Raw genomic sequence first — 26,357 nt, 5'->3', positions numbered from 1 at the left:
CCATCCCAGCTACCCTGCCGGTCCCGCTCTTGCCCTGCAAACAGCCACCCCGCCTGCCTGGGTCTTAGACACGCGGCGGCAGCCACCCGGCTTTACAAGCGCCCCCGGCGACCCTGCTCGGCGAGAAGGGTCCCCGCCCTGCCGGCAGACAGCTCCCGCCATTCCGCTCTTGCTCGGCAAGCAGCCACCCCACCCGCTTGGTTCTTAGCCACGAGGCTGCAGCCGCCCGGCTTTACAAGCCCCCCCGGCGACCCTGCTCGGCGAGAAGGGTCCCCGCCCTGCCGGCAGACAGCTCCCGCCATTCCGCTCTTGTTCTGCAAACAGCCAGCCCGCCCGCTTGGTTCTTAGCCACGAGGCTGCAGCCGCCCGGCTTTACAAGCGCCCCCGGCGACCCTGCTCGGCGAGAAGGGTCCCTGCCCGGCCAACAGACAGTTTCCGCCATCCCGGCTACCCTGCCGGTCCCGCTCTTGCCCTGCAAACAGCCACCCCGCCCGCCTGGGTCTTAGACACGCGGCGGCAGCCGCCCGGCTTTACAAGCGCCCCCAGCGGCCCTGCTCTTCGAGAAGGGTCCCTGCCCGGCCGGCAGACAGCTCCCACCATCCCGGCACTCCTGGCGGCCCGCCCGCTCTGCGAAGGGTTACCCCACCCGGCTCTTAGCCACGCGGGCGCCATCTGCCTGGCGCTGAGGGAGCCCCCGGCGGCCCAGCGCAGCCAGAAGGGTCCCCGCCTGGCCCGACAGAAGGCACGTGCCCTTCCGGCTCTGCTAACGGCCCTGCCCACCCAGGAAAGGGCTCCCCACCTTGAGAGGATGGGAAGGAAATCTAACCAAGCCTCTATGAATTAGCGAACTGGGATCTAAAACCAGAGATTATATCAGACCAGAGACAAGCCAGTTCCACCTCTCCCTTCGGTCACTCCTGCAAGGAGCCAGGGGCCCGCCATAGCAGAGAGGGAAAGTCACCAAAGATCGGCCAAAGAGATTCCTTCCCAGCGGACTCTAAATTAGCAGGAGCGGCGAGGGAGCCGGACGGAGCTGGCGGGAACCGTGGCAGCGGCACGGGAACCGGCGGGAGCTGAGGCGGCGCTGACGCAGGAGCCGGCGGGAGCCGCGCGGCGCGGGTCTCCCAGCTACAGCACCCACCAGTGCTGACGACTGAGGTCTCTTGCACCAGATACGGGGGCGTGGCTACCAGAAGAAAGAAACGCGATCAGTATGAAAAGACAAGGAAAGAAAGGACCACAAGCAATGCAGGTCAACTCAACTTTAGAAGAGGTAATATCTGCAGCAGATGGAATGTCAGATAAAGAATTCAGGATATACATGCTTCAGATGATCTGGAGTCTCAAAGAAGACATTAGACAGCAAAATCAGACAATGAAAGACCACTTCGACCACTTCGACAATAAATTACACAAACAAATCCAAGAAGCAAAAGATCAATTATACAGGGAGATAGAGGTTATAAAAAACAAACAAACAGAAATCCTGGAAATGCAGGAAACAATAAACCAACTTAAAAACTCAATTGAGAATACTACCAGCAGAGTAGAACACTTAGAAGATAGAACATCAGACAATGAAGACAAAGTATTTCAACTGGAGAAGAACATAGACAGCTCAGCAAAGCTGTTAAGAAACCATGAGCAGAACATTCAAGAAATATGGGATAACATAAAGAGACCCAACTTAAGGGTCATGGGGATACAGGAAGGTATTGAGGTCCAAACCAAAGGAATGACCAATCTATTCAACGAAATAATACGAGAAAACTTCCCAGACCTGAAGAATGAGACAGAATCCCAAATCCTAGAAGCCTACAGGACGCCGAATGTGCAAAATCATAAGAGAGCCACACCTAGACACATTATAATGAAGATGCCCAACATACAGAATAAGGAGAGAATTTTAAAAGCTACAAGAGAAAGGAAGCAGATTACATTTAGGGGTAAACCAATCAGGATAACAGCTGATCTTTCAACACAGACTCTGAAAGCTAGAAGATCCTGGAATAACATATTTCAAACGTTGAAAGAAAAGGGGTTCCAACCAAGAATTGTGTATCCCACGAAATTAAGCTTCAGGATGGAAGATGAAATTAAAACCTTTCATGATAAACAAAAGTTAAAAGAATTTGCAGCTAGAAAACCAGCTCTTCAAAACATCCTCGGCAAAATATTACAGGAAGAGGAAATGGAAAATATCAATGAAAACCAACAGCGGGAGGTAGTACAGTAAAGGTGGGGGGGAATAATCAAAGAGGAAAACAAACCATGTTTAGTAACATAAATAAACAAATATGGCTGGAAGAACAAACCATATCTCAATAATAACTCTAAATGTTAATGGCTTAAACTCACCAATTAAGAGACACAGGCTAGCAGAATGGATCACTAAACAAGACCCAACAATATGCTGCCTTCAGGAGACACATCTGATAGGAAAAGACATACATAGACTGAAGGTGAAAGGTTGGGAAAAATCATATCACTCATATGGACTTCGCAAACAAGCAGGAGTGTCCATACTCATTTCAAATAAAATAGATTTCAAGCCAAAGTTAATCAAAAGGGATGAAGAGGGACACTACATACTTCTCAAGGGAACCATACACCAACAAGACATAACAATCATAAATATATATGCCCCAAACAATGGTGCAGCTATGTTCATCAAACAAACTCTTCTCAAGTTCAAGAGTCTAATAGACCACCATACAATAATCATGGGAGACTTCAACACACCTCTCTCACCACTGGACAGATCTTCCAAACAAAAGTTGAATAAGGAAACTATAGAGCTCAATAACACAATTAATAACCTAGACTTAATTGACATATATAGAATATACCACCCAACATCAAGCAGCTACACTTTTTTCTCAGCAGCACATGGATCCTTCTCAAAAATAGATCATATATTATGTCACAGGGCAACTATTAGACAATATAAAGGAGTAGAGATAATACCATGCATATTATCTGATCATAATGGAATGAAATTGAAAATCAACAATAAAAGAAGTAAGGAAAAATCATGCATCACTTGGAGAATGAACAATAGGTTACTGAATGATCAATGGGTTATAGAAGACATCAAGGAGGAAATTAAAAAATTCTTAGAGATAAATGAAAACACAGACACAACATATCGGAATCTATGGGACACATTGAAAGCAGTTCTAAGAGGAAAATTTATTGCTTGGAGTTCATTCCTTAAAAAAAGAAAAAACCAACAAATAAATGATCTAATACTTCAACTCAAAATCCTAGAAAAAGAAGAGCAAAACAACAGCAAAAGAAGTAGAAGACAAGAAATAATTAAAATCAGAGCTGAAATTAATGAAATCGAAACGAAAGAAACAATTGAAAAAATTGACAAAACTAAAAGTTGGTTCTTTGAAAAAATAAATAAAATCGACAGACCCTTAGCCACGCTAACAAAGAGAAGAAGAGAGAGAACTCAAATTACCAGCATACGGGATGAAAAAGGCAATATCACAACAGACACTTCAGAAATACAGAAGATTATCAGAAATTATTTTGAATCCTTATACTCCAATAAAATAGAAGATAGTGAAGGCATCGATAAATTTCTTAAGTCATATGATTTGCCCAGATTGAGCCAGGAGGATATTGATAACCTAAACAGACCAATATCAATTGAGGAAATAGAAGATACCATCAAAAGACTACCAACTAAGAAAAGCCCAGGACCGGATGGGTATACAGCAGAGTTTTTCAAAACCTTTAAAGAGGAATTAACACCAATACTTTTCAAGCTATTTAAGGAAATAGAAAAAGAGGGAGAACTTCCAAATTCATTCTATGAGGCCAACATCACCCTGATTCCTAAACCAGACAAAGACACTTCAAAGAAAGAAAACTACAGACCAATATCTCTAATGAACCTAGATGCAAAAATCCTCAATAAACTTCTGGCGAACCGGATACAAAAACATATCAAAAAAATTGTGCACCATGATCAGGTAGGATTTATCCCTGGGATGCAAGGTTGGTTCAATATACGGAAATCAATAAATGTTATTCACCACATCAACAGGCTTAAAAATAAGAACCATATGGTCATCTCGATAGATGCGGAAAAAGCATTCGACAAAGTACAGCATCCCTTTATGTTCAAAACTCTAGAAAAACTAGGGATAACAGGAACATACCTCAACATTGTAAAAGCAATCTATGCTAAGCCTCAGGCTAGCATCATTCTGAATGGAGAAAAACTGAAGGCGTTCCCACTAAAATCTGGAACAAGACAGGGATGCCCTCTCTTACCACTTCTGTTCAACATAGTTCTCGAATCACTGGCCAGAGCAATTAGACAGACGAAAGAAATTAAAGGCATAAAAATAGGAAAAGAAGAACTCAAATTATCACTATTTGCAGATGACATGATTCTATACCTAGCAGACCCAAAAGGGTCTACAAAGAAACTATTAGAGCTAATAAATGAATTCAGCAAAGTGGCAGGCTATAAGATCAACACGCATAAATCAAAGGCATTCCTGTATATCAGCAACAAATCCTCTGAAATGGAAATGAGGACAACCACCCCATTCACAATATCCTCAAAGAAAATAAAATACTTGGGAATCAACCTAACAAAAGAGGTGAAAGACTTATACAATGAAAACTACAGAACCCTAAAGAGAGAAATAGAAGAAGATCTTAGAAGATGGAAAAATATACCCTGTTCATGGATAGGTAGAAGTAACATCATCAAAATGGCGATATTACCAAAAGTTCTCTATAGGTTTAATGCAATGCCAATCAAAATCCCAACGGCATTTCTTGTAGAAATAGAGAAAGCAATCATGAAATTCATATGGAAAAATAAAAGACCCAGAATAGCAAAAACAATTCTAAGCAGGAAATGTGAATCAGGCGGTATAGCTATACCAGACTTCAAACTATACTACAGAGCAATAGTAACAAAAACAGCATGGTACTGGTACCAAAACAGGCAGGTGGACCAATGGTACAGAATAGAGGACACAGAAACCAATCCACAAAACTACAACTATCTTATATTTGATAAAGGGGCTAAAAGCATGAAATGGAAGAAGGATAGCATCTTCAACAAATGGTGTTGGGAAAACTGGAAATCCATATGCAACAAAATGAAACTGAATCCCTTTCTCTCGCCATGCACAAAAGTTAACTCAAAGTGGATCAAGGAACTTAATATCAAATCAGAGACATGGCATCTGATAGAAGAAAAAGTTGGCTATGATCTACATACTGTGGGGTCGGGCTCCAAATTCCTCAATAGGACACCCATAGCACAACAGTTAATAACTAGAATCAACAAATGGGACTTACTAAAACTAAAAAGTTTTTTCTCAGCAAAAGAAACAATAAGAGAGGTGAATAGGGAGCCTACGTCCTGGGAACAAATCTTTACTCCTCACACTTCAGACAGAGCCCTAATATCCAGAATATACAAAGAACTAAAAAAATTAGACAATGAGATAACGAATAACCCAATCAACAAATGGGCCAAGGACCTGAACAGAAATTTCTCAGAGGAGGACATACAATCAATCAACAAGTATATGAAAAAATGCTCACCATCTCTAGCAGTCAGAGAAATGCAAATCAAAACCACCCTAAGATACCATCTCACTCCAGTAAGATTGGCAGCCATTAGGAAGTCAAACAGCAACAAGTGCTGGCGAGGATGTGGAGAAAAGGGTACTCTTGTACATTGCTGGTGGGACTGCAAATTGGTGCGGCCAATTTGGAAAGCAGTATGGAGATTTCTTGGAAAGCTCGGAATGGAACCACCATTTGATCCAGCTATTCCACTACTCGGTCTATTCCCTAAAGACCTAAAAAGAGCACACTATAGGGACACTGCTACATCCATGTTCATAGCAGCACAATTCACAATAGCAAGACTGTGGAACCAACCTAGATGCCCTTCAATAGACGAATGGATAAAAAAAATGTGGCATTTATACACAATGGAGTATTACTCTGCATTAAGAAATGACAAAATCATAGAATTTGGAGGGAAATGGATGGCATTAGAGCAGATTATGCTAAGTGAAGCTAGCCAATCCCTTAAAAACAAATACCAAATGTCTTCTTTGATATAAGGAGAGTTACTAAGAACAGAGTAGGGAAGAAGAGCATGAGAAGAAGATTAACATTAAACAGGGATGAGAGGTGGGAGGGAAAGGGAGAGAGAAGGGAAATTGCATGTAAATGGAAGGAGACCCTCAGGGGTATACAAAATTACATACAAGAGGAAGTGAGGGGAAAGGAGGGAAAATATAAGGGGGAGAAATGAATTACAGTAGAGGGGGTAGAGAAAGAAGAGGGGAGGGGAGGGGGGAGGGGGGATAGCGGAGGATGGGAAAGGCAGCAGAATACAACAGACTCCAGAATGGCAATATGTAAATCAATGTGCAACTGATGTGATTCTGCAATCTGTATATGGGGTAAAAATGGGAGTTCATATCCCACTTGAATCAAAGTGTGAATTATGATATATCAAAAACTATGTAATGTTTTGAACAACCTACAATAAAAATCAATTAAAAAAAATGCATATGGATTAAGTGATCATCCAATGGAGAAATGAAATGGGTACCAGAAGCTGGATATAAAGAGATGCTCAGGCAAGGGCCCCAAACTGAGCAATTCTTGGGGAAGAACAAAATAACAAAAGAAAAGTCTTCAGATGCCATCCTGTATCTTTACTCAGTCAAACTGCAAAGACAATGCACCAGCAGTGTGAGCTAGGGGCAGGCTGGGAGAAAAACCACTTCACGGCCTCTGAGATGAAGTCCTCCGAGGGAGGCTTAGTCTTCATAACTTCAAATCCAGACCTAGTCCAGCCTTGACCATCAGTCCTATATTTTATCCAGCAACTACTTATCTGAATCTTAGAATTATAAAAATAAATAAAAGCAACAAATAGCAAGAGAAATTAAAACAGCCCAATGGATGAAGATTGTATATAGCAAGTTTCATTTGCCCAAACCATTTGGTATATCTTAATTTATCCAATTAAATAATCCAGCCTAGTATTTATTGGATATATTTGATATCCCACACAAAAAGGTTTGTAGTATCTTAAAAAGTAGGCTCTAGCTACTGATGACAACCAGCGCATTGAGTTGTCAACTGAAAAATTCAGTTGAGTTGACGCAACTGAAAAATGGCTTGGCTGACTGAACATGAGGCAAAATTTTATGGGTTAAATCACCGTGCTTGTTGGAGGTTGCCAAGACCCTGTAGCAGGTGGATAATTTCCTTCAGGGAGGACATATGTTTACACTCTTCACAATTGTGGCCCTCCCGTGCCCTGCAGAAGGAACATATGTCTAGCTCTGTCTTTCTTTTATACCTAGTCAGTGAGGCGCTAGCTTGCAAAGAATACTACCCAAAGACTCAGCCTGATGTGGAAAGGGCTGTGCATCCCACATTGGTCCTTTCTAAACATTCCTATTCACACAGTCATGAGTCACTATGGAGTAAAAGCAAAGTGAAGCTGCACACAGACTCCCTCCTTCCACAGCCTCAGGCAGGCAGGTTCACTTCCAAAATTCCATGCTGCAACCTACAACCCACGAAGAAGAAAAGAATGATTCTGCTCTTTGAGCACTTTTCCCTTCCCAGAAGGTTGGAATTTACAAGATCATCTAATGAAAGAAGAGCAATCTGGCCCTGAATGAGGCTGCTGACTGCACAGGTAGTTTAGGGTGGAGAGATTATAAGGAGAGGGTGACATGCCTCGGAGGTCTCTGTTGAAATCGTGAAGTCTTCTGATCTCGCCTTCCAGTTTATTTCTCATGGCCTTGTCCAGTGACTCTTGCTTGGTAGTGGACTTCACCAGACTCTCATAGGCTTCTGAAATTCTCTGGAGTTCTTTTTCAAACTGTAAGAAAGAACTGGCATTAAAGTGACATTCATGCTGGTGTCTTAGTAATAATGGTTCTATCACACTCAAGTGTGAGGCTATGTCTTCCTTCAGGGCAGCCTTTCTGCATCTCAAGTTTCATGTCTACCAAACTTTGGAATCCATATTGCTCCCCACTTGCCTTCCAAGGGCAGCATCACTATTCCAAGGGCAAAATCAGACCACGTGATGTCCCCTAGTAAAAGTCCCACTATATCAATATTAGGAAGAGATTAATTTAACCATAACATAAGCCTCTTACAGTTGATATGCTATTTTAATAGCTATGATCATTATGTCCACTTCACATAAGGAAAATATTAAAGCACAACAGAATTAAAGCACTACACCCAAGACCCAAACTTCTAGACTTTAAGCACAGTGCTCTTTCCAGGGTCCCTCCTACCTGCCTGTTCTCCAGGAGAGGCTTCATTAATGAGCATCTTCATCCCTTACTTATGTAAACATCTACATAAATGACCAATGGACTTGTGTTTAAGTACAAACAAGTGTACCGCAGAAAACCTTTTATATATGCAGGAACTGAGAAATATAGGATTAAGACTTTTTTTATTTCATGAAATTGAGGATAACTGGAGAAGTCTTTATCCTATGGCATCTGGAAATCTATAACAAGGAGTCTAATGTAACAGTGATTTTGAAGGGGATCTCAATAAATTCCATTTTGCTGCTGTGTAAAAAAAAAAAAAAAAAAAAAAAAAAAGAGTTGATTAAAATTGAATGAGTGCCCTCCACTTGTGTTATTGATTTCTAGTCCTTCTCTAGAACCTATCTTTTTCTCTTTGATGGGGTTCTCTCTTATCTACCTGTTCTTTCTTTGAAGACTATTACCTATCTGTAGAGATGTCCGCCCCCCTCTCTCTCCTCTCTCTCTCTCTCTCTCTCTCTCTCTCTCTCTCTCTCTCTGCAAATACATTGTGTTTAATATTCTCCCAAAGGATATTTATTTTATGTGTCAGTTGAGAAATACTATTATGAAATAAGCATGTCATTGTGAATGAAATAGAATGGATAGTTGGGTCTTTTACTCCTCAAAAGCTAGAAGGAATAAGAAAAAAACTACATTTTTAGATTTGGATTGATTTGTTATAATGAGACTTATCATATGGCAACAGAGTGCTTAATATTTAATTTGTAGAATCCATGAATTCTTGCCTTCTGTTGCTCATTGTTTCACATGGTTAAGTTAAGGGTGATAGATGAAACAGAGGTGCTCTACTCAAAAACTAAGGGTAGTTGGATTTGCTTCATAGGAACCCAGCAGCTGATCTTGAGTAACTTTGGGAAAAAGGAGATTTGAGCTCCTGAAGACCTCCAAGTTTCGAGTCAAATTCAGCAATATTTAAAAAGAAATCTTTAATTTAGTATACACTTAAAAAGTGGTAGCTATGTTAATAGTGCAGGGTTTTTATTTTACTGGCTTATTCAAGAAAGATTATTTTTCATCTCCACTGAGAAAAGAACAAGAGAGGATGTGGTTAGGTTAGATGACAGATAGAGTATTCTCCTGGTTAGAGTTTCTCTTGTGGTTGTGAGCTCTCTTCTCCATGAGGGAAGTGGTTTCTAGAGTATAGACGCCATAACAATTTTCTTCAGGTGACCTAAATGCTGTTTTCTCCTTTATTTGAAAATGTTTTTATTTTGAGCTCTACTAGTTGTAACTAATTAATTCACTCATGATTTAAAAATTTTAAAACCCTGGTAAAATTTGGTGGACTAGCAAGTGAGATGAGATTTATGACTTGTAGAGATATTTAATGACCCCAATGGTGACATGTCCAAAAGGATAGAAAAAATCTCTGATTGGGCTTAAGTTTCTGCTTAGAAATGAGATAATAAAGATAATTTTTTTTAAAAGGCTCATTTATCTGAAGAAATTCAACAAATAAAAAAGCCATGCACACTATAAAGAAAAGTTAGTCAAAATTCCTTTTCTTAGAAATCACAAGTTCTCCATGGTATAACCCAGGGTTAAAGTTAATGGGGACTCAGTTTCTTCAAGTAATATATGTCCCACCTTGTCATGAAAAGACTGAGTAGAAGAGAACCCTCTGCTTGGGCTATTATCACATGGTTCAGAATGAAATCATGAACCAATATAATCCTTTAATTTGTTTATTTGAACTAAGAAACATGAAGGGAAGTTGTTAGTCAGTCATGCATCCTGAGATCAAAGAGTCAGGATATTAATAGCTGGAATAAACTTATGAGCCAGTACAAATGATAGAAGATTAGGATTCTCTTCTGTAAAGAGCCAAGAATGGAGGAAGCATTCCAAGAGAAATTGAGATGTCCCAGGAGGGACATTATAGGGGCCTCCTTGTCAGTCTTCCATCTTCCTGGAACCTCCAGTGTTCACAAATGATTATCTTGGCTTTTGGGAGAGGAAATAGGCCTTATTTCTTTATCTTCTGTCACTATCACTATAGTACCTACCTGATCCAGCTCCCCGATCTCCTGTCTGTCTGATGTGGGGGTTGATAGAGTTTGAACAGTTGATGGGAATTCTGCACTGTTCTTCTCAAGAACTGCAGAGAGATTTTGATTCCACTTCCAACAAAGGACAGCTTTTTGTTCTTATAGGATAACGTATGTCTTTTCCCAGAATATGAAAAATCCCTCTTTACCCACCCATAAATCAGAGATAATATTTGTCCCCAATGGGCTTCAACATTTTATTCAAGTCTTTTCAAAATATACAAACTTTGTAATCCTTTGATAAAGAATAAAAACAGGAATAGTTTGGATAATTTTAACTTTAATTTCAAGAAAAAAAATAAGATGCTTTTAAGAGAGATGAAAAATATATGATAGGATGGAAAGCTGTATGATAAGACTTGAAGTCCAAGTAATCTGACACAATTACCTATTGACAATCTCTGATGAAAATGAATGATTGGAAGATGATATATTAAGATACTTCATGTAAAGTAACTCAGGCAGAGTTGTGCATTTTATGAAATAGTGGACAAAATGGATTGGGAATTAGTATTAAAGCACACAGTTGATTAATATAATATGTATCATGTTTTAAATGGTGCCTATACAGAATGAAGATATCAACCACTTCAGTTTGTCTTTTTTTTTTTTTTTTAAGAAAACTCATTTGACTTTTTATTTCACTGACTTGACCAAATCAGCTTGCTGTTTGAAGTCATGGAAACAGAGTTGTAATATTCCACTGGATGAGACAAAATAAATGTAGATGGGCTTGGATATTTGTGCAATTTTTTATGTTTCATAAGGCTATTTGTAGAATTTATTTGCTTAGTACAATTATTTGTATGTATTTTCTTAAAGTTTCTGCAGTACTTTTTCAAAAAGGAGAATTATATTTGGAGTAGGGCAAATTTTAAAATTTGGAGAAAAAGAAGTTATTAAGTTCTGCTTACTGTAGATACACAAGACTTTCCTAAATCCAGGAAGGTCTTTATTCCATTTAAGAAGCATTCTCTACTGAAATTGTTGTGCATTAACTCTTTATGCTGTCTACAATTAGACATGGTAAACTACTTAAAGACTACATTCTAGGGCTGGGGATGTGGCTCAAGCAGTAACGTGCTCGCCTGGCATGCGCGGGGCACTGGGTTTGATCCTCAGCACCACATAAAAATAAAATAAAGATGTTGTTTCCACCGAAAACTGAAAAATAAATATTAAAAATTTCTCTCTCTCTCTCCCTCTCTCTCTCTCTCTCTCTCTCTCTCTCTCTCTCAAAAAGACTACATTCTATATCTTTGCATTATCAGTAACTATCACAGAGCCTGGGGCATAGTACACACACAATAATGGCTTAATACATGACTAAATAATTATTAGCTCCCATATAAGTCTTATAACCCTAACCTTGATATTTTCTGTATTTGATCCCAGTTACACATGTGCTCTGGAAATTTCTGGTTTCTTCCTAGCTCTTGATATGATTACTCATTTCCTGACTGATAAGTGATTTATTAATTCCAATTAGGATTGTCTCCTGAAATGCATCTTGCTTGGTGGGAGCAGTGATAATTTCCAAGGTCTTCCTAGCCTAATATACAGAGACTAAAACTTATTTACATAAACAGTACTAGCTTTTGATTTCAGGCCCATTTCAAACTGGACATGTTCTTTTAAGTAAATATTGCAAAGCCTGTTGTGTGACCATGACTTTATCTTGGGAGTATTTTGAGTCCATGCTGGTGACTGGAGTCTCAACTAAGGCAGAATCTTTGAAAATTGATATCAGTAAAAAAAAAAAAAATGTGCTTCATCTTTCATGTGGATACTGGAAGTTTTACTGCTGGGATCTGTTTCACTTCATTGGAGTTCAGTCTTCAGTGTTAGTCATGGAACTCCAGAACAATTTGTCACTGAACTCCTTTTTTGGCCCACAAGCAAACAGGAAGTTCAGATAATGTTAAAGCTGCCTCAAGCTACCCTGGAATAGGATAGTCTTTGCATACTTTTTTTTTTTTATTTTGTAACTCTTATGTCCACAGAGAACTTACAGCCTGAGCATTTCTTGGGAGGCTCAGATATTTCCAACATGGACAAATCTTATTGCTCCATTTGTCAAGTTTTCCCTCCGGATTAGTCATCTTCCCTATTTCACCCCCTCAAAACCATGTTGTCTACTTTGTAGATTGATCAAGTAAATTAGACAGTAAATATTTAATATGTCCTGCCAGTTTCATATGTCTTGCGTATTGTATTGAAACATCCTCAGATCAATAAATACATTTCCATAGATTATTGCACTGTGTGGTGTTCTTCTGAATAAAGTGCAAAGGAATGTGAAAAAATTAAAAAAATGGTTGGACTTTGGATAAGCTATTAAATCTATTGACTCTTCTGAGTGACATAGTTGATGACTCGTGATGAAACACAAACATCTATTGTGGGAAAATATTTCAAAGAAAGTAATATTTGAAAGATTCAGATAACTGTAATAAAGGTATATTTGTTTCCCAGTGAGTACATTTTGGTCACCTCTTGATAATGTGAGCTTCTTCAAATAAGGAAAGACTGGTGGACCTTTATTGCATCTAATAGTTTTTATCCTTGTGCATTCATCTACATGTTACCTCAGGGATTTAAAAACTACCAAAAAAGTCAAACCCTTGATTTTTTTGGAATAATGTATTCCTTTCTGGTTGTGTTTCTAATGATTTTTCTTCCATATTTGTCCAATTTCATTCAAAATACCAGCAAATCTTTACCTCTCACACATCAGATAGAGGACTAATCTCTAGGGTATATAAAGAACTTAAAAAGCTAAACACCAAAAAAAAAAAAAAAACAAAAAAACAAACAAACAAACCCAAATAACCCAATCAATAAAAGGACCATGGACCTGAGGAGACATTTCTCAGAAGATGATAAACAATCAACAAATACATGAAAAAAATGTTCATCATCACTAGCAATTAGAGAAATGCAAATCAAAACCACTCTAAGATTTCATCTTACTCCAGTCAGAAGGGCAGCTATTATGAAGACCAACAACAATAAGTGTTGGCGAGGTTGTGGGGGAAGAATGGGAGTCTGAGTTCTAGAATCACTGATTATAGGGGGCATGCTGGCACACAGGAGTACTTCCTCGTACTTAATGTGGACAAAACATATATACACTGCTTGTGGGACTGCAAATTGTTGCAGCCATTATGGAAAGCAGTATGAAGATTTATTAGAAAATTGGGAATGAAACCACCATTTGCCAAGCTATCCCTCTCCTTGGTCTATACCTAAAGGACTTAAAAACAGCATGGTACAGGGGCCTAGTCACATGATTGTTTATAGCAGCATAATTCACAATAGCTAAATTGTGTAACCAACCTAGGTGTCCTTCAATAGAAGAATGGATATAAAATGAGGCATATATACACAATGGAATATTACTCAGCAATAAAAGAGAATAAAATCATGGCATTTGCAGGTAAATAATGCTAAGTGAAGTTAGCAAATTCCAAAACACCAAATTCTGAATGTTTTCTTTGATATAAGGAGGCTGATTCACAGTGGGATAGGGAGAGGGAGCATGGAAGAAATAGGCAAACTCTAGATAAGGAATAGGAGTTGAAGGGGAAGGGAGGAGTCATGGGGTTATTAATGATGGTGGAATGTGATGATCATTATTATCCAAAGTACAGGTATGAAAATATTAATTGGTGTAAATATACTGTATACAACCAGAGATTTAAAAAATTGTGCTCCATATGTGTAATAAGAATTGTAATGCATTATGCTGTCATATAAAAAAATAAACTCCTTTTACTTTTTTTAGCAGATAGTTTGAATTGTCATATTACTAAATTAACTATAGATTTCTGAAAAATTATCTCTATGTCTCAGTTTTTTTGCATTGTTACCAAAATTTTCTCTTATTTCTAAGATTTTAGAGGAAGAAGTATCTCTTTTTGGCAAAACTAATTTTCTAGTTTTGCACAAAATTTCAAGCTCTAGCCTCCAATAAGACAGTGTATATAGTTAGATGCTATTTTGTGAATACCATCAGATTTATTGTAAAAAAAATCATGCATTTGCCTTCCAGGTCACTTAATATTATAGACACTTATCTCTTCCCTTTCACTTCAGAACTCATTAGTATAACTTTTGAGTACTTTTGTTATTCTTTATAACTCTATTCTAGACTTTCCTTAATGAATTCCCATCAATGTTGAAGTCTTACCATTTTATTGAGACTTTATAATTTTTTTCTTTCAGGATTAACAATAATCTCTTAAATTACTCTTATTCTGTTTTAGGCCTCATCCTCCTCAGTCTCCTCCCAATAGCAATGCATGGATCATTTAATCTCATTTTTTGAAGAGCTTTTTGCTTCTATAACATAATATATCTTCTGAATTTTCTTTCTACATTTTAAAAATAATGGCCTTATTGAGGTGTCACTCAATATCATATGAATGATTTTTAGTCAATATATTATGAATGGAAATTGTGCCTGTCATTACAAGACTACTCCATAGACACCTGCCATGCTATTTTCTACCCTTATTTCCCTTTTTGGCTTGATTGTGAATGTCTAAGCAACAATGGCAGAAGTACTAGATGAAAGGAAGAATGCGAGTCTGAGTTCTAGAATCACTGATTAGAGGGAGCCTGCTGGCACACAGGAGTACTTTCTTGGACTTAATGTGGACAAAACATATATATATATATATATATATATATATATCATTATATGCTTCCAGAGTTATTATAGTAGAAGCTAATGTTACCTTAACTAATGTAAGAATGACACTACCAACTTATAAACACTTCAGCAGCATATAAAAATCAAGCTGTTGCAACACTGAATAATATTAGTATTTATTTGCCAAGCTCATAATTGATACATAATATACATATTTTTTTCTACTTGTGCAACTAGACATTTTTATTTGCCATATATATATATATATATATATATATATATATATATATATATATATATATATATATATTTCAAATTGTGTAATTAAGTTCCTAAAATCTTTTTCCAATCTTCTGATGTTGAGGAGACTTGCAACCACCCTAGCACTCAGATGTGTCAAGTGTTACACTCACATGCAGATCCTGCAACTCCAAATTAAGTTCCTAAAGGTGTTTGTCTTTTCCTTGTTGATTCTTTGCACTTTAAGGACATGACACATTATCCTGTCATATAGAATACAAATACTTTTTCATAATTTTGCATTTTGTCACAAACTTTACAGCATAGACATTTGATAGTTTTACATATAAAATTCCTATATGGTTCCCCTTCACTGTTTCTATCTTTGGTATAATTTCCAAACAGCCTTTTTTTCTCACCCTGGAATTACATTCCAGCACTTTTAGAAATTTTGTAAAAATGTCTAATTATTTAATCAATATTTAATTTAGCATAAAATCGTGTTTTTTTCCTAAAAAGTCCAAAAATCATACTCATGACAGGCATTTAATGAATATTTTTAAATTTAATTTTCTTCTTATAAATTTAGGATTAGGTTAGATCATCAATTCTTAGGGGGAAACCCTTGGACAGTATTGCCAGTGGTACTTAAAAACTTGTTGGAAAAGTAAATTTTTGGGTCTCTCCCCAAATCTATAAAAGGGCCCAGCAATGTGTGTTTAACCACCTATCAAAGTGATTCTAATGTATTTTCAAGTTTGACAGTCCCTGGAATAGATAGTACTTCCAGCACAAATGTCTTAGGAATACTGCAATGCTTCCATATTAACAAAGCCAACTTCTGTGGGAAAATGATTCATTCCTTATTTTCAGCAGTGTGAGGATTAGGAAAGAATATGTTCAAGACCAGTCTTATTGGGGCAAAATCATGATTGCAATGAGAGTTTATCTCTTGGGCCCAAGCCTATCTGTGTGCCCAATCACACAGGGCTGCCTGTTTCCCTCGGATATACCGACTTCTAAAGAAGAACATCCCAGATTTTGTGGGGGCAAATCTCTCCTTCCCAAGCAGAACACTGAGATGAAGTCTTGTTCCAATCTTCTGATGTTGAGGAGAGTTCCAACCACCCTAGCACTCAGATGTGTCAAGTCACACTCACATGCAGATCATGCGACTAGAAATAGCCAGGCAGATCTCTGGTCTGTACTTGGGCGTTTACATGGTGCTTCTTAGAGCTGTCTTCTGTCAGTCCTCTTGTCCTGTCCTTGGCAGCCCTGGACCTCATGCTGCAATTCTCTTAGGGCTTAGAGACCCTTGAGATCATGTTCCAATGATCTGAGAGATCGAATGCAAGCATTCTTCATGCATATTCCTCTGATTCTGCCTACACTTATCTAAATTGAAAATAATATGCTTTTCTTTTGTCCTTTGTACCCCTGAAAGGCCTGTCAAGAAGAATTTAAAAGACATTAGACCATAAAGAGGATTTGCCCTTTAATGGCATAATATTTATTTCTCTCTACCTCAAGTTTAAGAGGGATGAATCTTTAGAAACAACCCTTACTTTCTACCTTCTGCAGAGCAGAGAGAAAAATATTTCAACTATAACCTGGGGAACTAGAAATTTGGCATTGGGAACCTGTCATATTTCTACAAGTATGGGCTGAGGGACTTATTATGCAGCAAAAATAAATAAATAGAAAGCAGGATGGAGATTCCTTGGAAATCTGGGACAGGAACCACCATTTGACCCAGCTATCTCTCTCCTCGGACTATACCCAAAGGACTTAAAAACAGCATACTACAGGGACACATACACATCAATGTTTATAGCAGCACAATTCACAATAGCTAAACTGGGGGCCAACCTAGATGCCTTTCAGTAGATGAATGGATAAAAAAAATGTGGCGTATATACACAATGGAATTTTACTCAGCAATAAAAGAGAATAAAATCAGGGCTATTTGCAGGTAAATGGATGACATTGGAGAAGACAATGCTAAGTGAAGTTAGCCAACCCCTAAAAAACAAAAGCCCAATGTTTTCTCTGATAAAAGGAGGCTGATTCATTGTGGGATAGGGAGGGGGAGCATGGGAGAAATAGATGAATTCTAGATAAGGAAGAGGGGTAGGAGGGAAAGGGAGAGGGAAGGGGATTAGCAAGGATGGTCGAATGTGATAGACATCATTATCCAAAGAACATGTAATGAGGACATGAATTGGTGTGAACATTCTTTATATACAAACAGAGGTATGAAAAATTGTTCTATATGTGTAATGAGAATTGTGATGCATTCTGCTGTCATTTATTTAAAAAATAAAACCAATAAATATTATCTATAAAAAATCAGGATAAAAATAAAGTCTATACAAGGGAAAATAAATAAATAAATAAATATGTTAAAAAGTCTCATAGAACAGGTTGAGAGTTCAAACTATTTGGATGCACATCAAGTTACTCCTGAGTACATATTCTTATGATATCAGAATTGATATTTAATGTCAAGATGTAATGGTACTATTAAATACACTTTTGTGAAAGGGAATGGTGAAGTGAAGTTTGGGTAATAGGCATAGGGATTTAAGACAGAGAAATAATGACTTCCCCTTCATAGCTCAGGCCTAGTTGTCTCTTTTGAGTGTGTGTGTGTGTGTGTGTGTGTGTGTGTGTGTGTGTGAGATTTTACTGGAGATCAGAAATGACAAGCCCATTTCTTGGTAATAGGACACTGTGCCAGAGCTGAGGGTCTTGGAGAATACACTGACCTGGGAGGCAGGAAGGGCAATGTGCTTTCACACCTGGGTTCACATTTGGAGACCAATGTTCCCTTTAGACAGGACCATGCACTCATTGCTGCAGTTTACAGAACTGTTAAAATTAAGGAACTGGGTTTGAGGGTGGGGTGGGGAGAGACAAAGATAATTGGCAGGCAGAATATGCTGATCTTTTCACACGCTCCTCTTTTACTTTCTCCCTGCATCATCTCCTGTCTTCTCTCCTCTTTGTGAGGAGATGATGAGGGTTGTCTGCAGTGGGTGGGTGTCAAAGCCACCTCACACTGGCAGTGGTGTTCTTAGCCTTGACATCTCATCCCTCATCTTTCCTTGGCTCTTGTCAAACTACACGATCGGCTCTGTCAACAGCTAATAGCGAAATGACTGTGGGAAAGGCAATGACAGCAATAGCTGCTCAGCATTGACTTTTTTTTTTTTTTTTTGCTGCACATAAAATTCCAGACCTGAGCTGCAGGGGAGACAAGGGACAGTGCAGTAGAGTTTGGAGGCAGGTGGAACTCCCTGCCATCTGTCTTTGTTCCTCCTCCAATACAATGTAATTTGAAGTCTGGTAATGATTTAATGCTTCCTTTGGATATTTGCCCATTAGCAGAGCAGAGTCGGTAGTGTGTGTCAGGTGTATGCAGTTTCCCTGGGTTCAGAGACTCTGTTTCCTTTTCCTGCATATCATTCCCAAGACCTTTTATAAATTCAGAGACATAGCAGGGAGTTAGGTGTCTACCTTCACCAGTACTTTTGCTTCTCTATTGTCCTCATTATCAAGGTGACATCCCAGAGCACCTGGTTGTGCAGGTCCATGCAGTACAAGGAGGACCAAGTTGGCACTGCTGTTGTCCCATCCTTCAGGAACTTGTGGTCCAAGACAAATGTGCATTTAGAAAGAAAGATGTTATTTTTGCATATTTTCTTCTCTGTTACAGGGCATACAGATTGTCACAGTGGAAGAGATGCACAAACTTTATATTGAGGATTAAACCTGGATGTAGTCTACTGGATTCTTTGTCATTTCCTAGGTGTGTGACCTTGGGCAACTCTTGATTCCTGATGCCTTTCTCTACATAGTATGACCAACAATGAGGCCAATATTACAGTGTTGCTTCCAGATTTAGTGTGTTTTTTTAACTAAGGGGGTCTTCTGTGAGCATCAATTTCTTTTTGGAAAGTGAATCTGATGATGTGTACATGAGCATTACATTTCTTATGAAAGTGAGTGGATGGGGAAGTACAGGATTCTGTGTGAATAGAAAGGAGTTAAGTTTTCAAAACCTATTACTTCATGTTAACAGTCCTGTCTTCTACGACCGCATTTGTATTCCTTCTGTTATTGAGCGAAGTTATGGAGCTAGCATAGTACACATATTAACTTACCAACATAATGTGAAGTATCTACATAGGTTAGCCTGAATATATTATCTCAATTAACCAAATTCTGCTTCTGGGTGATTTGCAGCATAGTGGTCTTTTGAGTGATTCTTCTCAACTCAGGTTGGTAATGATTGCTGTTTTTACATTGATGTAGCTCATGGAGAGGGTTCTGTATGGATACATTTTTCTTTTTTTAATGTTTAAAAATGTTTTGTTGGTATATTATAATTACACATAGCAGCAGGATTCATTGTTACATATTTGTACATGCACACAACACAACAATATAAGTTGTTCAATTTTGTTCCTTTTTCTATTAAGAAATATGCTGGACTGGGGTTATGGCTCAGTGGTAGAGAATTTGCCTGGCATGTATGAGGCACTGGGTTCAATTCTCAATACCACATATAAATAAATGAATAAAATAAAGGCTAATCAACTTCTAAAAAACATTTTAAAAAGAAATATCCTGCCTTTATAAACCACATTCTTTGGTGAAGTTATGTATGTATTAGCCTGAGTCCCAAATTTGTTTGTTCATGTATGCTAGAATCATCCATTCTGAATAAATTGAAGATTGCTCTTAGAATTAAATGATAATACAAGTATTTTTTTGCTAACCAGTTAATATCGGATATACTTTTACTGGATATAGTTCATGTAGAATGATTACTGGTGGATGATTTTTTATAAAAGTATCAAATCTTGTAACCAATTACAGTAACAGGATTATGTTGGTTTCCCTTGTTACTTTTTTCCCTGAGTAGGAAAGAGTCTTTGATGTTGGCCTTTTGTTCCTGCCCATGGAGTGTAATCAATCAGCTTTTTAAATTTGTATAGCTCTTCATACTTTTCAAAGTCTTTTCATTTCTACTTCATGATAATCTATTTCTAGTTTTTATCTCCTTGCCTCCATATATGAAGACAAATGCCAACTACTCAAGGATGTGAAAGAAAAGTGGGGATAATTCGTTGGAATATTTAGCATTTTTTTCTTTAAGTCTGAAGGTCCAGTAGTGTACTGTGAAGGCAGAGGACCATTTTTGGAAGGAGAGAATGAAGACGGAATTCACAGTCTTGGAATTCTTTCTCATTCCAGAAGTGTAAAGTGTGTGTGTATGTATGCCACATGTGTATGTGTGCTGGGGGACTTCTTGTTTATATGAATCATATTTTACCTATTTGGGTTGTTTGCTAATTGATTAATGAGTTATTGTAACACAATTATAAGCAACTTGAGGTCAAAAATCTTTTTAGACCTTTATATGCTTAAAATTTTTAGCATAGTTTAGGGAAATTGTAAGTACTTAGTGGATTCTTGCTAAATAAAATTGAGAGATACTTTCTGATTCTCACTGCCTACCTAACTTTAGGTTGCCTGAAGTTGGCTCATGGGAACTTGTTCATTATGCCTACTCTATGGATAATAAGGCAAATGCTTACTAGAAGGAGGGTCAATGAGATACAAACAGATTCAGTATGGAATCAATGAACTATGCTGCCCACCCCCATCCCTTTGTTTCATACCCATTGACTCCAAATTACTTTTAGCAATGAAAACTCATTTTTTTTCACAAAGTGGTAATGCAAAAATCTGCTGCACAATATGTGAATTGTTTAAATATAATGTCTCATAGACTTTTTAAAAACAAAAATGTCCTGAAACAGAGTTTATGTCTGTTGTATGGTAACCAGGGTCACATTGGGATTTATTTCAATAATGAAGGTCCTCCTAATCAGAGTTAGGGTTGGGGATAAATAGAACTGAGTCACCCATATATATGCCCAGGAAACACATATTGGCACTAGTATTTTGAGAATATTTGCTGCAGCCATAACATTGTTAAAGTTATCACTTCTGTGACTGACAGGTGCTGATAAGTAAGAGGCTGAGGGGAGGAAGTAGAACATGTATTTTAATGTAAACACAACATCCCATTTCCAAAATATGTGTTTCTCTTTGTATTTGGCCAAATTCCCCCTCTCTGAGCCAGGGATGGTCACAGAAATTGTGATTCCTCTTGAATTTCACATAATTTATTGTTATTTTTGTTTGCTTATTCAATATCTTTAAGGTCTTGGATAAGCCTGAGTATCTGGTGGGATTTACTTGAAACAGTCATCAGAGTAAACAAAGGATTGACCAACTGGTTGTCTGATTTTAGTGGCTTGGTAGAAGATGGTAATATCATTGATATGTGATCCTTGGCTCCATCTCTCCTGGTGCTTTGAGACTGAATGTTGACACTATTGACACCACCTATATGAAGTCAACCTTTTGAAGATATTCCCATGACAGGTGAAGAAGATGGGTTCTGCCCTATATAAAGAAAGAGGGTAGTTTTTGAGATTTGTGTGGAATGCTAAATTGTGACATGTTTATAACTAAAAATACATGCTGGCATTGCCATCTCCAGAGTGAAAAATTTTATTTTACAAGTTCTGTAACTCAAAAAACTGATGAATTTTACACTAAGTTTTAATTTATTGGTGTTATACACCTGATTGTAAAATGCTGACACTCTGTGAAGTATACTTTGATGCCTATAGGCAGATATAAACCAGAATTCATAGTTTTCTAACTAGGCCCTAAAAATGAAGCCATTTAATATAAATAATCAACCTAAAAATTATGTTTAAAAGATTCTGAGTCTTCTATCATACCATTTATTTTACCAAGATTATGCTTTACTAATTCTTGTTTCTAAAATTTATTTTGGGTGCCAGATTCCATCAGATTATGGTCATTTCATAGAAGCCTCCATCACATAGAAATAATGAAGCAATTCCTAAAGGTCAAACAATAAATTCATCCCAAGGAAATAATAGAAAAAATAAACCCTGATTTCTAAACTTGGGCAATATTAATACATTTGGCCTCAAGAAATTCCTTTTTCTACAAGGGTTCTACTGGTAAGAACTGTTAACACAGTTGCAAGCATATGGTTGAGAAGACTCCCATGAGTATGATTAAACATTTCCCAAGAGGGTTGAGTTTATGTTAAATATTCTCAATGCTAACACACACAAATAATAATAATAATAATAATAATAATAATAATAATAATAATAATAATAGAGAGGGCAGAAGGAAACTTTCAGAGGGGGTAGATGTTTATGACAAAGATTTGTTTACCTTTCCATTGTGGATGCTATGTCAGACTCATGAAGATGCATATATTAAATATGTGAAGCTTTCTTTATGCCAGTCATACCAGACTCAGCTATAGCAGGTCTTTGAGACCTTCTGGCACTCTGCCTGTGGTTGGTTTGATTCTTTTAAGTTTTCCTTTTACTGTCAGAAGTGGAGACTGTTTTTTTCCCTTCCTTCCTTGGTTCTGCCCCTGTACTTCTGACTTAAGCTTATACTAAGACTTCAAGGGTCTCTGTGCTCATCTTTGAGCTGTTATATAGGATGCCCTCTATGATCCACTGGGCCAGTTTTCCCAAGTCAGCAGGTGACTTGACCTGAATTCTTTACTACCACTGCTTGACTTGACTGAGTTTGGAGTTTGGATTTTTTTTGTGTGTGTGTGTGCTTTACACACACAAAAATTGTGTAAAGCAGAGGAGAGAGATTCTGAAGGAATCTTAGAGTGAAAATGTTAGTACTGTTGATAACACCTACATATTTTCTTTAGTTTTAATATCTTCAGTGTTTTTACTAAGTAAATTACAGCTTCTTTCTTAATTTTCTTATAGGATTTAACTTGAAGAATGGGATACGACATTCTTCCTTTTTGTATTTTTGGGAAAGAATGGAATACAGTAGTTAAATTAAAGCAAAACAAAACAGAATCATTGTGAGGTAATCAGCGATTTGAACGTTTAGGGCTTTGATTGGAGCCTGATTTGAAAGTCAGTCCTCAAGCACTATGGGGCAAGGCAAATGGGCCTTTTATTAATTTGGTTCATAAAAACAAAAGTCAATCAGTCCCGTACCACTGAGAAAATCCACAGAAAATCAGATTCCAATATGACTAATTAAAAGGAATTTCCAAGAGTAACTCAGCATAATATCAAATTAAAAAGCAAATGCACATGAAAGAGAAGCAATAAGGGGATCTTAGAAGTTTTTCAGGAAGACGCTGTGGGTAGAAAGAAACTTGCCAAATGAGCTGAAGGTCAGAGACCAGAATCAAGAAGAGATAGATGAATTTTATTTGTCCCAAAGGCAAAGTCCTCAAGAAGACAAGGTCAAACATCAAGAAGCATAAGAAAAGGACGTAGTGGATATTCTAAGTATGTTGTGTTGCTGACTGTGTGGAAGCTGCCTGCTAGACCACATGTCAGGGAAGAACTAGAAACCACAGAGAGCCAGAAAGTAGAAAAAGATAAAAATGGAGCCAGGAGAAGAATTATAAATCAAAAAACCCAGAAAAGCTGGATTAAGTGACAATCTGGAAGAGACAGGAGAAAATAAAAACACTGGTTAGGCATCAATGTTAGTATTTACAGAGATTGAGGTTTGGCTGAACTTGGGGGTTCAAGAAATACAGAACAGACATGGAATATGAAAAGTCAAGTTCTTGGTTCCTTCCATACCTGTGATTTGAGTGTCTATTATGTATTGTACACTATATTTGACATTCTGTGCAAATAGGGAGGTAAATCAAACATGTCTCTTTTTCCTAATTTACTCATTATGGTCAAGTATAGCCTGGTGCTTAATACATACTCAGGAGGTAATTTTTAAGTATGTTCTTTGTATTGGTCACAGTGGAGTGCTGGAATCAGCCCATGTGTTCAGAGAAAATTTTGGTTTGCAACTCTTCCCACCCTCACATGCAGTGACATTATTTTGGAAGTTTGAACATGAAGAAGTATTTTCGTCATGGAAATTGACACACAGTGCAAATCAAGGGTGCCTTCTCCCTACCTCCTTGCTTCCCAACTCTAATAAAAGTTTAAGAGTTCTTAAACTTTTCTCACCACCAGATCAATTTAATCTATCTGTTAAATTCAACAAATATGAATTCAATACTTTGTGCATATAAATTCCTGTGCTGGGTGCTTGCATGTCTTTCTCCTCCTAAAAGCCATTTTCTCTTTTGTAATAACTTAATTGTTTAGGTGGTTTGAAGGGTAAATTATCCAACCAGTGTCATATATTAGAGTGTTGATTTCTTTCTACTTTCCAGAAGAATGTAAACACAAAGCCACATTTGTGAGTGTTCTCTCTAGATTTAGAGTGTTGGCAATATGTCTTATGGATGTACAAGAGGAGATGCTTCTACTCTACTGAAGACTTAGCTCCTCGTGGGGACAGACTTACATTAAAAAAGTGAAAAAATAGTGACCTGGTGGTGTTCTTCGATTGTCTATTTTGACAATGATACTGGTTGGAAATTATGGATGTGATATGGTTGTCTCTTCTGTTAGTTTTTCTATGAAAAATGGAAGCACTGAACTTTTTTTGTTAAGAGATATAAAGGGTGTGCCTTCATATGTGTATGCAATTTGGTTCTCAGCTCTACCACTTCTCAGGTAAGGCATTCAGGGTAATTTTATGTCTGTAATTTTAAATACACTAATTCATGACCATTGAGATTAGAGTAGAAATCATCACAGTACTCTGTTAATGCCAATTATCTCTGAAACAGCCAGAATGGAGTCAGATAGGAGTCCCCTGGTGACTGATTAAAATGTGGTGTCCTGAAAATTAAGTGTCTAGTGTTGAGTGCAGATGTAGCACAAAGATGTGCTATCTGAATGGACACAGATTGAATGCTAATATTGGAAAAACTTGCTAGGAATAATATAATAGTCATATTCTCCAGAAGGAGTAAAAAAAGAAAGAACTTCACACTTCTGGGGAGTGTTAAAGTCACGAAAATTGGGATTAAAATTTTTTATGATGTGTGTTTAAGCCTTAAAGCTTAATAATGAGAGGGCAGAAGTTGAAATAGCAGAACTAAGGATGACATAAAAATTGATATGATGGTATCCCTTTTGTCTAATTTAAGCACTTGAATTGTGCTTTTCAAACAGCATTGTGTATGGCTTAAAATTTTCATAAGAGTGCAAAAGGACTTTTCTGCAAAGAACTCATTTCATTTTGGGCAATAATTCTGCCTCTAGGTACCTCCCATAATTTAAATAATGACCTCTTTTTGAGGCATAAAATTGGAAAAGATTTAAAAAGATTAGAGAATGATTAGTTTAATGCAACTAATATTAGACTAGATGACTTTAAAAGACTCAAGGTTCATTTTAATTAATGGAAAAATCAACCTATAGGTAGCATTGAGGAATGGAATAAATAGGCAGAAAAACATTTTTGAATTGACATTTATTTAAAGCTCACTCAAAGATCCCAAATATGAGAAACATGTTTTCTTAGAAGATTATGATGATATGAAATGCATTTATTTATTTATAAAAATAAAATTGTATTTTTTAGTTATTTATTCTAAATTCAAATGAAATTTATTTTTTAATACGATAAAATGTTAAAATGATACATGTTAGCGGGGTACCATATGATATTTCGTACATGTATATGCTGAATAGTGGTTAAATCAGGATAAACATATCTATCTCCTCATTTATCATTCCTTTGTGGTGCAAACATCCCAAATTCTTTCTTTTAAGTATTTGAAATATACACTTCATAATACTTCTTTATAGTCATGTTACTGTGCAATAGCATAGTGGAACTTCTCCCCCACCCCATTCTCTCTCTCCTAAGGTAACCACTATTTTTAACTTATGTGAGATCAGCAATTTTAGAGTCCACATGAGTGAGCTTATGCAGTACTTGTTTTTCTGTGCCTTATTCATTTCTTATTCATTTCTTATTTATTTCTTATCTGTGCCATATTTATTTCACTTAATATAATAATCCATGTGGTCACAAATGAAAGGACTTCAT

At 37.4% G+C, this 26,357-nt stretch overlaps 1 pseudogene; it reads right to left on the bottom strand.

Annotated features, from left to right (window-relative positions):
* Window positions 1-26,357, bottom strand: part of LOC143637770 (kinetochore protein NDC80 homolog) — a 97,687-nt pseudogene that overhangs the window by 12,948 nt on the left and 58,382 nt on the right.

This window comes from Callospermophilus lateralis, unplaced genomic scaffold (assembly GCF_048772815.1).
Source record: "Callospermophilus lateralis isolate mCalLat2 unplaced genomic scaffold, mCalLat2.hap1 Scaffold_730, whole genome shotgun sequence".
Classification (NCBI taxonomy): Eukaryota; Metazoa; Chordata; class Mammalia; order Rodentia; family Sciuridae; genus Callospermophilus; species Callospermophilus lateralis.
Note: the sequence above shows the minus strand (reverse complement) of the source record. Positions and strands in the feature narration are given on the sequence as shown.